Source organism: Protopterus annectens, chromosome 6.part0 (assembly GCF_019279795.1).
Source record: "Protopterus annectens isolate FY-2018-M chromosome 6.part0, PAN1.0, whole genome shotgun sequence".
NCBI classification, from domain to species: Eukaryota; Metazoa; Chordata; order Ceratodontiformes; family Protopteridae; genus Protopterus; species Protopterus annectens.
In genome coordinates, this window is record NC_056737.1 from 428,471,310 (window position 1) to 428,489,675 (window position 18,366).

General features: G+C 39.8%; 1 protein-coding gene across 1 annotated transcript in view; it reads right to left on the bottom strand.

The window, feature by feature from the left end:
* The window catches only part of SPTBN5 (spectrin beta, non-erythrocytic 5), a 1,783,454-nt gene that overhangs the window by 403,256 nt on the left and 1,361,832 nt on the right, over nt 1–18,366 (bottom strand). The gene's annotated exons all lie outside the window — the stretch shown is intronic.

Below are 18,366 nucleotides of genomic sequence, written 5' to 3' on the forward strand. Positions count from 1 at the left end.
ATACTTTAAATCTGTTTTAGATCACTATACAAGGAGATCACATTTGTACTCTATTTTCTGATGAGACAAGTGAATTTACAATTATATTGCAAAGAAAATGGTTTCCTCAGAATTCACTTTTTGAATCCCTGCACATTTGTACTCCTTGAATCTGATCTCAAAGATTGTATATTTTGAAAGTTTCAGTTTTATCAAACTTTCATCAGCATCAGAGCTTGGCATGTATTTGAAACTTTTATTTCCCAATGACACTGCCAAGTGCACTTGAAAATGTAATGATGAATTAGAATTCTCAACCATATTTCTAGAGAGGGCTACATTTCTGGAAAATGAATGAAAGCAAATAGATCCAATTTCTTCCAGTAGATTTTGATACAGGCTGATATCTGCAGTCATCCACAATCACTTTATATTAACATTCAGAAAATATCAAGACATACCAATTGATGCCCAACCCCAAAAGGCATGAAATGAAAAACAGTTGGTGATAAGAGCCAGAAATGTTGGACCACAACTTCCACAACTGTTAAGCAAAAATTTAGTACAAATATTATCAGAGTATATCGTTCTTCATAATTTATGACTTGACAATTTTGGAAGTGGGGGGTGTTTCTGGATCTTATCACCACTTTATTTAACATCACTTTTCTGCCAGGTGACATAGATGAAGCTTAACATGGCATCACAGGGCAAACTAGCATTATACAGTAAAAGAGTGAAACAGTCGTAGATAATCATCTTCCTCACTCTCATGCTCATCCTCCCTCTCATCTCTTCAGTAATGATATCTAACTATCCTAAGAGCTATACTATGACATAACATAATATATGTTTTTATTGCATTTCACTTTCAGACTTGATAAGCTGAATCTTTAAAACCTCCAACCCTTCCTGGATCCCTTCTTTCCTATCTAATATGTCCAGCATGCCTATGATATGTCACATTGCATACTAAATGACTAGTCCCGCTGCTTCTCCTCCTACGTCACACTCAGATAATGTTAAGTAAATGCTTTTCCAACATTTTTTCCTAAGCATTGTAGAAAATCTTGGCAAAGTTTTTCATACACAATCTTTATAATAATATATGCATAGTATTGAATATCAAGGACTTAAGGACTTAACACAAGCTTCACATTTGACTAAACAATGGAATCTTAATTCAAAACTTTAATCTGAAAATAGAGACACATTTCTCCATCTAAGGAGAAAGCTCTTGTTTCTGAACATGATGTGCCCTGCAACTCCCTACCAATACCCTTGTATCAGAGTCCTCCTTCTTGTGACAACCATCATTTCTACACCCCCCCCCAGCAAACACTTCTTGCATTTGGGTCATTTTATTCCACTGAATACTACTCTAGGTAAAAGCTGCAGTGCACAATCCCCTTACCTTTCCTAGAGAACTCTACCACCCACTTATGTGAAACTGCAACTGCAAGCTGCTTTTCCCTTTCAGGTGTCTTCCAATGGAGAACTGTAAACTTTTTTAATGTCATAACTTTGTACCCTTCCACAATCTGTTGTTTCATGCTCCAAATGAAAGAGTACCTCCCTCATTCATCAAATATATACAATCCTTTGCACATAGCTCCTCATCCCAAATAAACCAAATCTCCAACTATTTCAAAACCATTAAAATATCTCATTCTCTGAGAAAGATGTTTGTACTTTTGTGCCATAAATAGCATACCTCACTTGCATTTAGCATTACAAGAATCTCTGTAGAGGCAGGTCATTCCCCTTCCCCTTGCATTGTGCTCCAATCTACAGTGATCTAGCCTGAATATCTCTGATATTTTTCTAAAGGAAAGCCCATAGAATTACATGCATTCATTATATACCTTGCCTGATACTGTAGTTAGAAGCTGTTTGTTTTTTGTAGGATGCTTAAGATATGAATGAGAGACAGAAAGCAACTAATGTATGGCATACATATGGGGGATATGCTGTTGTTTAGCTTATATTGCATTTTCTTATGACAGAAAGAGGCAACTTCCCTACTTTGCCTTTTAACGGCATTGAACATTCTTCGTCTCCTTGTCTTTTCCTCTACACATACCATTTGTTCATGTTTCTCTGCCTTCTTGAATGACTCTGGATTCCATCTCCACCACCATTTCCAGTAGTCCACTCCATGGGTTCACAGGCCCCTCTGAGAAGAAGCACTTGCACAGATCCAGGGGTAGTTAATTTCTATAATTTGCAACTTCTGTTCCATTGTCCCCTCCTCATTGTTTCTTGTTCAGGATGATACCTTCACATTTCTCACACATAATGCATGTATTAATATCATGTTTCTCATGTTTTCACTTGTATTTATTGAGAAGAGCTGTCTGATCTTGTCTCTAATCATGATCTTTAGCCTTCATCTCACACACCCTACTGGCTGTTTCCCTCTAGACTCCTTCAAGCAGCCTGATATCCCTTTTCTTGTGTGACTTTCTTGTATGTGACTTGTGAAGGACCAGGAAGAATGACACTGCTTCTGAACAGAGCCAGATCCAACACTAGGTGACCTAGGTAGTCACCTAGGGCCCACTAGCATGGGGGGGACCACTAGCCAGGAAGTAGGTCTCACTGGCTGGGTGCTGCCACAAAAACTTACATTTCTTCTTTAAGAATGCACTCTGCATGTGTTAGAGTATGTCCTCACTAAGGACACTACTATGGTGCACTCTGCGTGTGTTAGAGTGTGCCCTTAGTACCACCTGTATGTGCGACTTTAGCAAGATGCATGCACATTCAAATGGAACACTCAATTTAAAAAACAAACATGGATATTGTTCCAGATGAACACAGAGAACAAATAGATTCAGGGTCAAACCCTGTACCTTCAATACAGGACCCTAGAGCCTGAATCCTCTACACCAACTGCCAAACTGTCATTACTAAGACTGTTGAGTTTTAGTGGATTTTCAAATAATATTGAGTTCCAGTTCAATTAAAAACAATGTTGAGCTTCTGTGTATTTTCAAGGACTGTCAGGCTTCTCTAAATTTTCAAAGACTGTTGAGCTTCTGTGCATTTTTCAAGGAATGTTGACTTTCTGTGTAGTTTCAGGGCAAGAGAAGTTTACTAGTTACTAAGTTTGCTTTCAATGTAGCTGTTTCATTTAGCAAGTGGCCATCATCAGAGTATGTGCTACACATTTTGAAAAGCTGACTTAGTAGCACAAGAGGCAACATACTTTTCTTTGGTACAGAAGGCTGTGGGTTCTATTCCACAACATGTATATGGAGTACTAATATTGCAGTGCTTTCTTTATGGGGTGCTGCACTCCTGGGTGTGCCCTCCTTTGGATGTGATGCCTAACAATGATGAATCTGTTCCCTGTTTGACAGTCATTCCGTATTGCAATTTTACCAGCTTACCATTTTTTTAAATGCAACATGGGCAGTTTATTCTTCATGGGCAGCTGACACTGAATTTGTACATAAAACACCAAACTGTAAAGTTCTTTGCCAGCAGCAACCTCTTCATTAGTTACAGAGCTTTTCAATGTGGAATTATTCAACTAAAGTTTACCTCTGTAGAGATTGTGTATACTTACTGATATTGCTGAATTGTAATGACAGAAATGTGAGTGGCCTTTTGTGGTTGAAATGTTGTATAATACGTAGTTTTGCCCTTATTAGTTCATACGTTTTGTTTCACTGTTTACTGGAAAAATGTTCAAACCTACAGATTTAAAACACACTTTAACAAGGGGTGCTGTATTATACAAAGAATAGAATTTAATACAGTTGGGATGGTGCATCAAAGAACACGTGTGTCTGCATGGTCCAAAAAAAAAATGAGTGCAAGGGGGCTATTGTTCGAAAACAGCCCAAAGGTAAACTTAATCCAGCACTGGCCAGATACCTTTTCTTTGAAAGTGGGTTTCAATGCCATTTCAATGATTAAGTTTCAAGGGCAGAGAGGCTTACTGCTCATGGCAAACAACAGAATGAAACCAGCGAAGCTTACTGCTCATGCTAAATCTGCTCTCATTGTAAGACTGTATTGTTTTGTTTAGCAAATGGATATCAGTGTTTGTGTTATAAAATTTGAAATAAAAGTTTTAAATATCTCTAATCATTGTACATGTAAAAAGGAAATAGTATGCACACTGACAGGTTTGAACAGTGTTTATGTAACTAGGGAGAAATAGCCAAGTAATGGGACACTGGAATGGCTGGGGGGTGCTGCTGTAAGGGAGGGGCCCTGATCCATTACCCTGCCTATGGCTTTACTTGATCATGATACGGGTCCGCTTCTGAAATGTGTTACCTCAAGGATGCACCCCAACACTCTGTTCACTGTCACCACAGTCTTCTCATTCTGTGGCAGTCCAATCCACCACCACCAGATCCTTCTTTCTGCTTTATCATCAAATTGCTCCACTTAATGCTACTTCTCACGCTGTTTATTCCTGAGATTGCTCCACTTAATGCTACTTCACATACTGTTTATTCCTGAGATTGCTCCACTTACTGCTACTTCTCACACTGTTTATTCCTTAGATTGCTCCACTTACTGCTACTTCTCACACTGTTTATTCCTGAGATTGCTCCACTTACTGCTACTTCTCACGCTGTTTATTCCTGAGATTGCTCCACTTACTGCTACTTCTCATGCTGTTTATTCCTGAGATTGCTCCACTTACTGCTACTTCTCACGCTGTTTATTCCTGAGATTGCTCCACTTAATGCTACTTCTCACACTGTTTATTCCAGAGATTGCTCCACTTACTGCTACTTCTCATGCTGTTTATCCTGAAATTGCTCCACTTAATGCTACTTCTCAGACTGTTTATTCCAGAGATTGCTCCACTTACTGCTACTTCTCAGGCTGTTTATTCCAGAGATTGCTCCACTTACTGCTACTTCTCACGCTGTTTATTCCTTAGATTACTCCACTTACTGCTACTTCAAATACTGTTTATTCCTTAGATTACTCCACTTACTGCTACTTCACATACTGTTTATTCCTTAGATTGCTCCACTTACTGCTACTTCTCACGCTGTTTATTCCTGAGATTGCTCCACTTACTGCTACTTCTCACGCTGTTTATTCCTGAGATAGCTCCACTTACTGCTACTTCTCACACTGTTTATTCCTGAGATTACTCCACTTACTGCTACGTCTCACTCTGTTTATTCCTGAGATTGCTTCACTTACTGCTACTTCTCATGCTGTTTATTCCTGAGATTGCTCCACTTACTGCTACTTCTCACGCTGTTTATTCCTGAGATTGCTCCACTTACTGCTACTTCTCATGCTGTTTATTCCTGAGATTGCTCCACTTACTGCTACGTCTCACGCTGTTTATTCCTGAGATTGCTCCACTTACTGCTACTTCTCACGCTGTTTATTCCTGAGATTGCTCCACTTACTGCTACTTCTCATGCTGTTTATTCCTGAGATGGCTCCACTTACTGCTACTTCTCATGCTGTTTATTCCTGAGATTGCTCCACTTACTGCTACTTCTCACGCTGTTTATTCCTGAGATGGCTCCACTTACTGCTATTTCTCATGCTGTTTATTCCTGAGATTGCTCCACTTACTGCTACTTCTCACGCTGTTTATTCCTGAGATAGCTCCACTTACTGCTACTTCTCACGCTGTTTATTCCTGAGATAGCTCCACTTACTGCTACTTCACATACTGTTTATTCCTGCGATTGCTCCACTTACTGCTACTTCTCACGCTGTTTATTCCTGAGATTGCTCCACTTACTGTTCCTGAGCTTGCTCCACTTACAACAACCTTTTGCATCCTATCCTCCAGCCAAGATTATAGCCAGTTTGTCAGTCGCAGTCCTAATTTCACCTCCTGCTATCTTATTTCCAGCTATCTGTACAGACCTGAGACAAACACCTTAATGAGATCCAGTTATATAATATTTTCCATTATTTCCCTGTCAACTTCTCCAGTTAATAGTCATAAAAGAGAATCAGATTTAACTGACAGTCCTTTTTTGTCTATGCATGTATGCGGACCACTGTCCTAGAAATTTTTGTCCTCTAGGAAGCAACCAATCTAGCCATCACAATTCTCTTTGTGACATTGCCTGTTACCACTACTAAGCTAATAAATGTGCAGTTTCCCAAACTTTTCCCGAAATCCCCCCAAACAAGTATGTGTCACACCTGTCCTCCCCACTTCTCAGTGATCATGACCTGTCAAAGATCTCTGTAAAAGGATTCACAATACAGCAAGATTCTTGAAGACCAGGACATACCACTATCTTGTTCTTTGTTAACTTATCTTCTCTTATGAAGACAATTCCCTCCACACCTCCTTGCCTGTAATGGTGTCTGCCAATTGCTCTCTGCACTGGCATCCTCCAAGCACATCATTGTCACTTTTCTTAGTGAAAACATGATCATTCAGAATCTCTTCTTCTTTTAAGAAACTATTCATGAAATTAGTTTAGCATGAACATATTTTAACAATTATGTATGAATCATAATGAAACATAGTTTCATGCAACTTCATGCATACATTACTATAAGGTCTACACTTTTACAGCATTTACCTTTACACTACAGTGCTAGCCCTCCATCATTTTAGTCACATCACTGTACTCCTTCAGGGCATCTAAATGTTTCAAAGGTACATGGGAGAGCATACCACTGGACACTCATGCATTTACATGTACACACACACACACACACACACACACACACACACACATGCACACAATAATGTTACCTTCTCAGATTATCCACTTAATATGCGAATACGTCCTCCTTCACTACTCATTACAATGGGCAGCTTCATTACTAACACATAGCATCCAAGTCATACTTTCCACTGCAACCTACATACACATAGTTTACGTTAATACACTTAATCTGTCTGCATCATGCTTCTGCTTCCATCAGCGCATGACCTCATCCACACACCAGTATAACTGACAGAAATTAAGGCAGACTTTTAACATCACCTTTACCTCAAATATTTCTTATGATCAGAGCTGCTCTGGTGACAGAGTGGCAGGGAAGGATGGGTGTGCATGTGCTGGAGGAATAACATGCTTTGGTGATGCTTCCTAAGGGGAGGCATGGTCCAAACAGGGATGTTATCCTTGGAAATGACCAGCGAGTCTGGGGGATGAGGAAAGGGGAAAGTGTATAGGGCATATGATTAAAAAAAAAAACTAACCATGGGATGGAGGCACAGATGTCTAAGGTTCCATGACACCTCTAAGGTCCATGACTGGCCCTTGGAATGCCAGAGTATGTTGGGGGGGTAGGAGGATGGCTAGTAGACCTGGAGTGGACATGTGGCACTGGTGCTGGGCCACTAATAATGAGTCTAATGGGACCAAAAAATTATTTAAAAAAAAATATTACAATCATCTTATATTATTCACATTTAAATGTACTCATAATCAAGCACCATACATGACCTGTCCTCCAGGATGAAATCAGCTCCTCCAAAGAGGGCAATAAATTTAATTTTCAAAATGTCTGGCCTTAATTAATCTTTCTTCCACCACTAATCTTTAAACACATCAGTATCCATCTTTCATCCCTCACATCTGAAAACTGAGGCAACTCACTATACTTATCACTTGATTATATCAAATACTTTGCTCTTTAATTTACCTGTACTTGCCGCAACACAGTCAATGCTAATTCACTAGTATTAAGTAGTGTCATCATAGGATCACAGGATCATAGGAAGTTACTAGGCTAATGGCCCGAGGGCACTTACAAGCCTAGCCAAATGTTATCCTTGTTACCATGATCAGCACCTATTGCCCCTGTCTAAGAAGGACACAGGTGTAACCCCCTGGTTGAATTTATGGTTAACCATCCAATCAGCTAGACTGTGTTTGAAGAGGGCCAATGAGGTGCTCTGTTTGATGTGAAGTGGGAGTCTATTCCAAAGGTATGATAGCCTCTGGGAGATAAAGCTGTCCCTCCAGTGGATTCTATTGATGTCACATACCAGGTTTACTTCCTTTGAGTGAGTAATCCGTGTGCTATTAGACTTGCAGATGGGTGCCATTTCCCATAAAGCGAGGTCAGAGATTGCCTTATATGCAAGGCCGAGATTGCCTCTGAGTAGTTTGTATGAAACAGAATAAAGTGACAGTGATTTCAGCCAATCCACATAAGAGAGCTGCTAAAGACCTCAAATTTTCTTTGTGAGGAACCTTTATGGTCTCTCCAGTTGCTGCAGGTGCTTTGAAAGGTACATGCCAAAATGGGTATTGTACTCAATTTTGGCCTAATGAGTGAAGAGTACAGGGAGGTGATAGCTTCACTTTTTCTGAAGGCAATGTCCTTACTTATGAGGTGAACCATATAGAATTCCCTTCTTACCACTCTGGAGACACGGTCATCAAAGGCAAGGTTGCTGTCAACCTGAGTGCCTAGATCTCTCACCACTGAGTGCATACTTAGGGTATTGCCATTGATGTGGCAATCTGCAGGAACATTGCTCTCACTGCAAAGGATGATAATACATTTTTTTTGCATTGAGTTTGAAGCCATGACTATGGTACCAATCATTTGTTTGCATAAGACCTTCTTGAAGGATGTTGACATTGTTTGGAGATTCTATGACCACACCCAGTATGCAGTCGTCAGCAAACTGTCAGCCACAGTCCTTTGGTTTTAGAGTGTACTTCAGGGAAACAGATTCTAAACATTAGAGGTCCAAGGACCGATCCCAGTGGAACACCACTAGTAATGGGTCTGCTGTAGGAGATGAATTTCCCCATTTTGACTGTATAGGTTCTATCAGAGAGCCAATTCACAACCCACCTTACAATATAAGGGATCATGTGTAGCTGGGAGAGCTTGTCAATGATACGTGAGTGAGAGACAGTGTCAAACACCTTGGCCAGGTTTAGGTAAGCTGTATGCTTAGAATTGCCCTCATCTAGGGCCCTTGTGACTGTCTTGAAGAAGTCCACCAGGTTTAACAAGCATGATCTCCCCTTGACAAATCCAAACTGGGTAAGGTGTAGTGTTTGGATATTATCTATATCTTTGTTGAATAGGTTCATGATGATTCTCTATATGGCCTTGCAAATAAGGCTAGTCAGACTAATAGGTCTGTATTTCCCATGGTCAGTAGAAGCACCACCTTTGTGGTGGGATGAAGCTGGTGCTTAGACTGTGATTGAAAGAGTAGCTAATGATGATGTTAATTCTTGTTTGAGCCCATGTAGGATGCAGCCTGGGATGTTATCAGGTCCCATTGATGCTGTCTTCTGGGCCTTAGAGAGGGCATTTATGACCTGCTCTTTCAAGATACAAGGTAGGGGACAGGTGGTAGAGATGTCATGAGGTACATGTGGTGGGGATGGGGGAGTAAAGTTTTCATCAAACCTGTTGGCTAGCAGGTTAGCTATGTCCACTGGCTCAGTGTATGCGTTACCATTAACTACCAGTTTAGTGCAAATCTAAGCCTTACCTTTTAGGTTACAGATGTAACTAAAGAATGCCTTATGGTTATTTTTGGTTGAGGAAGCAAACTTGGATTCATAGTTTGTCTTGGAGGACTTCACAAGAAGTCTTATTTGCTTATTTAAGCTAAGGAGGTGGTGTCTCCAGTTTAGAGCCCACTTCTTCTTACTCTTGGACAGCAGTTTCTTCCTTTTATTGTAAAGCTTGTTAATGGTGGTTGTCCACCAGGCAGGTTTACTTTTCCTTGAAGAGCTTGTTTTGGTCCTAACAGGTATTGCCAAATCAATGTAGTTATACAGATGCTTGTATAGGGCATTGGTGTAGAGCTTGGGAAAGTTACCGGGTCCGTCTGAGGGGAGAGGTGCAATGAAGCTATTTATACTATCCCGTAAGAGATTGTAATCTGCTTTGGAGAAGGTTTTAGTTTAGTTGCTGCTAGGGGAGAGTCAGGTATGATGTTGTTGTTGTTGTGTCTTTCAGCTTTTCCCGGTTAGGGGTCATCACAGCAGAACTCTGTTCCGCTAATTATTGGCAGTAGATTTTTACGTGCCGAGTTGCCAGCCATGATGCATAACCTTCAACAAATGTATGCCCATTCACGCATGTCTCCACACAGAAGACACTTTAGCTGAGAATCGAACAGGACAACATCTTACTGTGAGGCAACATCGCTACTGCAGCACCACCACTGCAGTTTTTTTAGTTACCTCAAATGAGTCTGATTTGTTGTCAGATCTCACCAGGGATGAACTCACAGTTGGGGAGCTACATTGGTCTCCCATATTTGTAAGCACTAGATCCAGGGTGCTGGCACCCCTGGTGGGGGTGTCAACCAGCTTGCCCAGGGTATTGGAGTTGACAAAGTTGAGGAACCTTTGGGCAGGTGAGTTTGGGAACAAGTAATTTGCCCAGTCAATGTTAGGGTAGTTAAAGTCAACCAAAACTATGGTGTTAAGATGTATCTTGACAGACACAAGTTGATCCAAAGAGGCAGAGTGGGTGTCCTGATTCATGGAGGGGGTTCTGTAGCTGGCAATGACTTGAACAGGTGTCCTGCCAACAGTTAATTGCACCTGAAGTATTTCTAGGGCATCATACTGTTTAACTAATCTGGATGTGTATTTATCCTTGATGAATATTGATACACCAGCTCCTTTAGTTTTTTTGCCTTCAGTTTGTGGTCTGAATGTGTGGAAGGAGGTGTAATCCAGTATGGCTGGGGTGCTCCTCACAGCCTTGAACCAGATTTCCATGACTGCACAAATGTTTGCATCCTCCAGGGTGAGGACTGCTTCCAGTGAGTGCAGTTTCATGTTAAAGACTCCTAGTGTTTAGTAACATGACCTTGAGGTTATTTTTGGTTGGTATTTTTACATCGGGAGTCTTGTCCTTGTGACACTGCCTAAAAAAGGCACTGGGGGGGGGGGTGACAAGAGCCTTAGCCACTAGCAGAAATCTCAGGGGTGACAGATGAAGACCATCTGTGGCAAAGCATCAAGGTCTGTTAATTATGTCATGCCAGGCTGACAGATACTGGATCCCCTTAGAATGACACCAAAAACTAAGCCAATTATTGAAGTCAATCATTTTTTGTTTGTATTGAGGCATCATTCTAGGAGAAGGTAAAATGCTGCTTAAGCCTAAGGATATAAGTGCCTGAGACACATAGTCCAACAGCTTAGTCATGTATCTCTTCATATAGTCCAGAGAGGTACATCTGAAGTCGTTCACACCAACAAGGACTATGACAGAGTCATAACAGTACCTGTTGTTGAGAGACTTGCGTGCATGTGTGATATGGTAGATCCAGGCACCTGACAGACAGATGACTGTTACCTTCTCCTTATCCAGCCTGGTGAGAGGGACATCTGTGTGTCTGACAATAGAGTGTTCTATGACTAATGTATTAGGTTTAGTATTGACAGCTAAGACACTGGTGTATGAGATATTGTGTGTACTGTGTTCTGCAGAGGAGGTATTATGCATAGCATGCTTGTGTTTGTGTTTGGGAGGTCTCTGGTGTTTAAGTAAGTTTGTGGCGAGGACCTCCACGTACGTAGGTATGTGTGATATGAGTTTGGGTGGAGAAAGTGGTGAGGTGTGCATGCTGAAAACCCGCTCAGTGTCAGATGTATTGATTGGCGTGTGAGAGAGCATTGATTTAAGGTTTTTAATATAGTTGCATCTCTCAAATGTTGAGTTTGTGTGGACTAGAAGTAGAGAATTGTCTGTGTACATGAGGCAGTGGCTGCACTGCCTCAGGATGCCCATGTTGACCAAGCTGGCTGGAGAAACTGTAGGAAATTGCCCGTTCATAGTGCTAGGGGAATTTATATGGTCAGAAACAGGAATATGGTAGGAAAGAGGTCACACACAGGAATAACTAGTGGGCAAATTGTGTTAATGCCTCAGAGGCTATGCTTAATGCTACACTAGTAGGTAGAAAGGGGCCACAGAAAAATTTTTGAGGCCGTTATTACAATGGGGTGCTTACACAGCTTCACTGGTGCATCATTACATATAAAATCTAATAAACATCTTTACTGTATTTTTATACACAACTTTGATAAATTAATCTTCATTTACTCAGTGCCAGATTATTCAGTATTGCATTTTAATACAATAAATGATTCAGGTATATTTCAGTGATGAAAGTTTATTTCCTATAACAGCATCAACAGTCATATGTTTGACACTTTACACAGTGTGATCAAAATGAACATTATTTTCCATATGTTTAATGGTTCCTTATATGTTACTATATCCAAAGAGGTTGAAAAATCATCTCTTTTTTTGTATTAAAATATACATAAGTGAACCCTTATTTAATTACAGTTCACTGGAATTGTACAATAGGTATAAATTTAATCAAAATACTCATAACACAAATGTTTGTGCTACCATTCTAGACAACACAATCCTTAATATCTTTTTTCAGTAAAGGCACGTCTTCTGCTCCTTATGAATGTTCTATCTTTAAGCTAGCCTATCACAAATGTAAATATTGTAAATAACAAAATTGTACTATGTTTTCACTATCTTAAGCCTGTTTCTCTTGCATGAAATTAAATTGTACTATGTATCCACGATCTTATGCCTGTTTCTCTTGCATGAAATTAAATTGTAATAGGCTTTTTCTTTTCCAAAATTGTACCTGTAACTAATGTATGTAAAGCAAATATTTTTGTAACTAAACTATGTAATGTGGAGCTTTTCTCCCCGGGCCTCCACTGAAAATAGGATCCCTGAGCCCAGTGGACCTCCCCGGTCATCAAACTGGAAATAAATAAATAAATGTCTATAATATAGCTTTTCTCCTTCATCTAATGATATCCACACATTTATTACTAGTGTTGCACCAAACTCCAATAAAGTGAACATTGCTGTTTCTATATGGCTATTAAATTGTCATATTTATATATAAAGCTACTCAGTTATGTGACTAATCCATACCTTTCAATTACTGCACATTTAGCGTAGCATCCCAGTTTTTAGTTCATGTCTTAATATTTGTTTTGCCCTTTTATAGCTCAGATTTTTGCTCTTTCATTGGCTGAATTGTACAGCCAGTGACAGAAGAACTGATCAAAGTCACAATGGAGTCAGCAGACTCACCACATCTCCTAGCTACACTGTTCTTTGGTCTGTTGAATGAACCAATAGAATAATGCAGTTCCAAAACTAGACCAACAGCACTGTAGGGTTCTAAATGTCCACTGGTCCATTTTTCTAGCTGCATGGTACTACTGGTCTGTTGAACAGAGCAATAGCACAGTACAGCTAGAAAAATGGGCGAATAGCACATGCACCAGTGCAACTGGTGCAACTGGTTCATTCTTTTGCTCCACTATGCCACTGGTCCACTGAACAGTCAATAGTCCATTGCAGCTAGAAGAATGGATCAATAGCACAGGCAGCTGTGCTATTGTTCTATTTTTCTAGTGGCATTGTACTACTGATCTGTGGAAAGTACCAACAGCTGAGTGTAGCAAGAGAAACAGACCAATAGCACAGACAGCTGTGCTATTGAGACAATTTTCTCAGGTACACTCTACTGCTGCTCCATTCAGCAAAATGCAGCTAAAAAACAGTAATCCAACACATTCCTAACTCTTAGGAATGTAGCGGCTGTGGTAAAGAACTTGTATAAAGCCTTTTGCTAAAATGCTACAGTCCTACAGTATGCTGAAGGTTATTTTTTACTGTTTCTGTTGTCCTCAACTTTGTGATGAGTAGGGAGCTCCTCTTTTTAGCAAGACCAGTGGTGTGATTTCCCCCACTCAAATGCTGACAGATATGAATTAATTCTTTATCATATTATAGTTCAAACATAAAATTAACATTTTATTGTGGTTCATACTCTTGCCATGTAGAGGTTGAAACATAGGATTAACAGTTGCATACGGTTAACACTTTATATTCTGCAATGTTCAGCCAGTGTCTGTAGTCTTTACAAAATCTAAGAAAAACATGCTCTTGTTCAAAATGTTAGTGTTTGACTTTGCCTAATATAAATCTTGATAGCAAAAATGTCCACGGAGTCAGGAAGCAGCCCGGTAGTCACGTAGTTTGCCTACTGCAAGTTGGTTAGGTTATGCAGTTAGTGAAAATGCAATTCAAAGACAATTTTTGTTGCAATAAGGAACCCACATATCCTTAAACTGAATTTTTCTACCACTTTTGCTGAAAGCTCTCTGTGGCAGAAGGGTGCTATAGCAACCCATGTATCATTTTGTCACTAGTACCCACCACACACAGTCTCTCTCACACACATGCATATATATATATTTACACACACACACACACACACACACACACACACACACACACACACACACACACACACACACACATGATTCACCTTTTTATCTTCGAAAGACCATAACATCGACTCATCAACAACATCAAAAGGTGAATAGAGTGAACTCCCGGAATGGCGAATTTCGCCTCCGGGAAAATAACCACAAGACTTCACCAGAAAATGCAGAATTCTGTATGTATTCCTAACCAATGGAGGGGGGGGGGTTATGAATTTTCAGATTAAAGCACCTTAACCACCAGGGATTAAATAATGTCACTGTATGATTTAGAGCAGGGAGGAAGGGTAACAATACAATGACAAAGATGATGGTGCTGGATAGGAGAGTAACCTAGACTGTCCTTAGAGATAAAATCAATACAAGTCAGGGAATTAGAAGTACATTTAGGAAGAAAACAAGCCATGAGCACTGGTTAGAGATGCAGTACTAAGGGCTATGGATAAAGAAGTGAGGGAGAGGCAAAAAAGAGACAAAAGGTGAGAAGGCCAATGTGGTTACATGGGAATGTTAGGGCTGCAATTAAAACAAAGGAGGGACACATAAGAATGGGTGGAGAGGTAGAAGAGACCCATTACAAGGAAGCTTGCAAAGGGGCAATAAAGATGATTAAGACAATACATATAATAGTCAAAAGGAACCTGGCAGAGTGGATCAAGAAGAGATTTTTTAGTTACATAGCAGAAAGGACAGACAGACATTTCTATAGTTAGCAAAGAGAAAGAGAGAGATCACAAAGACTGGGAAAAACAGACATACTGAATAAAAGGAGAGGTGCCATGCTAGAAGAGAGATTGGGCAGAATAGAGAGAGCAGTAGACATTCACCAGGATAGACAGAGTATGGGTGGAGGGGAAGATGGCTTATTTTAGGAAGTATAAAACATAAGGAGAAAATAGGTAGTTTCCCAGTGTGGTGGCAGACTCAATGATTAAATATTCAACAGATCACTGGCTCATGCCTGAGGAAAGAACTATTGCAAATGTGCTTTTGTATAAGATTGAGAAGGAAAATCCAGGTAACCGCAGATCTGTTAGCTTAACAGCAGTGACAGGGAAAATCAGGGAAAAATCCTGACAGGAAGGCTGGCAGCATTCTAGACAACAATGAACATGGGTCTGTGATTACAAAAAGCTGTTAGTTTTTTAATTCAGTTTCAAGAGGGTAGTACAAGTAAGTAAGTGAACATGACAGATTAGTACCAGTGGACATTTGTTGACCAGAATTTCATTAGTTCTGATAGCAAGACTGTATAGTTTGGGGATAACACCAAGGCAATACAACTGGATTTCTGCATGATTCAAGGTAGGAAACAGGGGAACATGTTAAAAGGAATAATGTTAGAAATTACTAAAATGATAAGTGGAACACCAGAAGAGTCGGTCCATATTTGAGTTCTCTTCAGTGTGTTTGTCTCAGATGTATTTGAGGGAAGAGGGAACAGCAGCAGCCTCTTAACTAATGACATAAAGACAGATGCAGCAGCACAGGATGTGGGGAAGCAGCTAGGGAAGGACTGAGAGAAGCTGATGAAGTGGGCAGAATGGAGATAGTTAAGGTTCATCGCAGACATATACAAAATCGTGCATTTAGGCCACAAAAACTCTGCGGTGAAATAGCAGATGGGGGATGGGAACAGATCAGGAAAATGGTCTGGAGTATTAACTGGGCCTGGACTGGACAATCCTCAGCAGACTGGGAGCACAATGACATCAGAAAAAGAATACTGAGGTGTACTTCTAGAAGATAAACTCCAGAAGCAAAGAGGTACTCCTTCCATTCTGCAAGGCCCTGGTCAAACCATACACTGAGACTAGAAAAGGATAGGTACAATCAGGTACATGAAGAAATCCAGAGGAAATCCACCAAAGACATCCATGGGATGGTGAAGAGACATGACCAAAGACCAGGGGATCTAAAGCACTTTTCATCTGAGAGCAGAAGGGAGAGGGGATCATGTTTCCCTTATGACAGACTGAACCATGCGCTATCAAAAAAAAAAATAAAGAAAATGGCTGAATCATAAGAGATTGAGAGCGCTTTTCATGTAAAATGCATGTATACCCCTATACTCCCTAAATGGGAGGCAAACATGTCACATCTTCCAAATGTGCACATAATAACACAACAGTCACACAACAGGGGAAGATTAGAAATTCCACACATAACTGCAGAGTGGTCTCACACAAGCAGCAGTCCCACACATACTCTAAGTATTTAGACTGTGATCTCAAGCAGTGGTGTTTAGGCATGTATAATAAGACAAACTGGTAAACTATCATCTGCAGTAAAACCAGTGGATATGATACTGGTGTAGAAAATCATGTCAGGAAGATGTCAAGGTGTTGCACAAAAGGGGCAGAAGAGGAAGAAAGGAGCACAGGCTGTAGGTATTATGGACTAGCTACTTCCTAAACCTCTGAAAACCCTTGACCATACAATGGATTGTAGACCCAAGGATTGGACTATCAGAATGGACAGTGTAAAGGGTATCCACAACGACACTGAAGAGGATAAGGAATAGGAGAAGAAAGAATAAGAAGGCAGGTAGGGAAAGGAGAGGAAAGGAGAGTGGTAGAATGCTAAATGAACTTTAAGGGCAGAATAAACAAGCTTACCGACTTACTCTGCTATCAACCAAGTGCAATATAATGTAACTGCAACCCTCATATCTCTACATAACCACACTTGCCTAATCTTTTCTTTTCCCTCTTCTGCACATTCTTGTCCTAGTCACTGAGTACTCCAATTCTCATCACCACTTCACCCCTTTAATTTGCCTTTGATCTCATAGCTCATTAGGTCATTTTTGACCTTCTCCACCAGTTTATAATAATATACCCTTCATATCACACAGCACCATTTTTAACACCTTTATTGAATTAACACTTAAGACATAGGCAAACATACATTTATACAAGAAAACAAACCATGTTAACATGTTCACAGTTGCAAACATTATACATCACATATATTCTTTTATACAATTACCACTGATCTGTCATTTCATAAATTGCTCAATTTCTGCCTTCTCTTAAACCTTATTCCACTTCCAAACATTATTCTGCATGTATTGTTCCTAGAATTTAATTTTCTTTCGATGTAATTTGCTCCTACATCTTTCTAAAGATCCCACTTTGAGTTGTTTTATCTCTTTTACAATATTCACTGCTTCAAATACAATTGGTTTAGACTTTGATTTCCATTTTCTAGTAATTACATTTTGAAAGCCACCAGAATTAAACTTAACAAGGCCTAACTATCTCTAGGCAATTGAGATCCTGCATCCCAGCTCAATAATTATTTCCTTCGTTACACCCATTTGCTCACTCAATATTTCTGACAGTGTACTCTGTAAGTAATTTTTAAAGTCTGCCAGCTCATAATACTCCTAAAACATATGTTCCCAGTTACCTCTTTCTTCACCATCACACTTCCATTTGCCATCTGACTGAGGAAAAGTTGTTTGCAGTCTGCTTGGGGTGTAAAAAATACCTATGCAAATCATTTAGACTTTGTTGTACATATTTGGGAGCCATACATATGTCCTCCCATTGTTTACTTGTGAATTGCTTATCCAATCTCGCTTCCCAATCTTTTCTAACCTCCTCTGATTGATTCCTATAGTTATAGTGCAATATTTTATATGCTGTACTGTTTTTCTTTTTAACATCAGTTTCTGTTCTAAATTCAACTAAAAACACTACCAGAGCAGGTCCTCCATTTAGGATTTCCTTATCCCTTTCTCATTGCCTATACTTTGATGTCAATCCCTGGATAGGGAAGGCAGTATTTAGCCTGCATTTATTTGTTCCCAATTCCTTGGTTCCTTTGCCTTTGCCAGCTTTCTCCAGTAAATTCCAGGCCTATTTTGCCTATACTCTGTACCTCTAACTGCACTCATCCCTATCAGAAGATTCCTCTTTCTCTGTTCTTGTGTTGTTTTAGATCTTAGAATACTTTCTGCTACTTTATGAATATAATATTTTTTTATTTTCTCCAAATCTTTTGGGTTTCTAATATCATGGTGGGAATGGACCCAATTCCTAAATCAAAGTATGATTAAAGTTCATGAAAGTAGTATTGTTTCACTGTTTGATGTCAGCCAAAAGTACTGATAAATATTTTACATGGC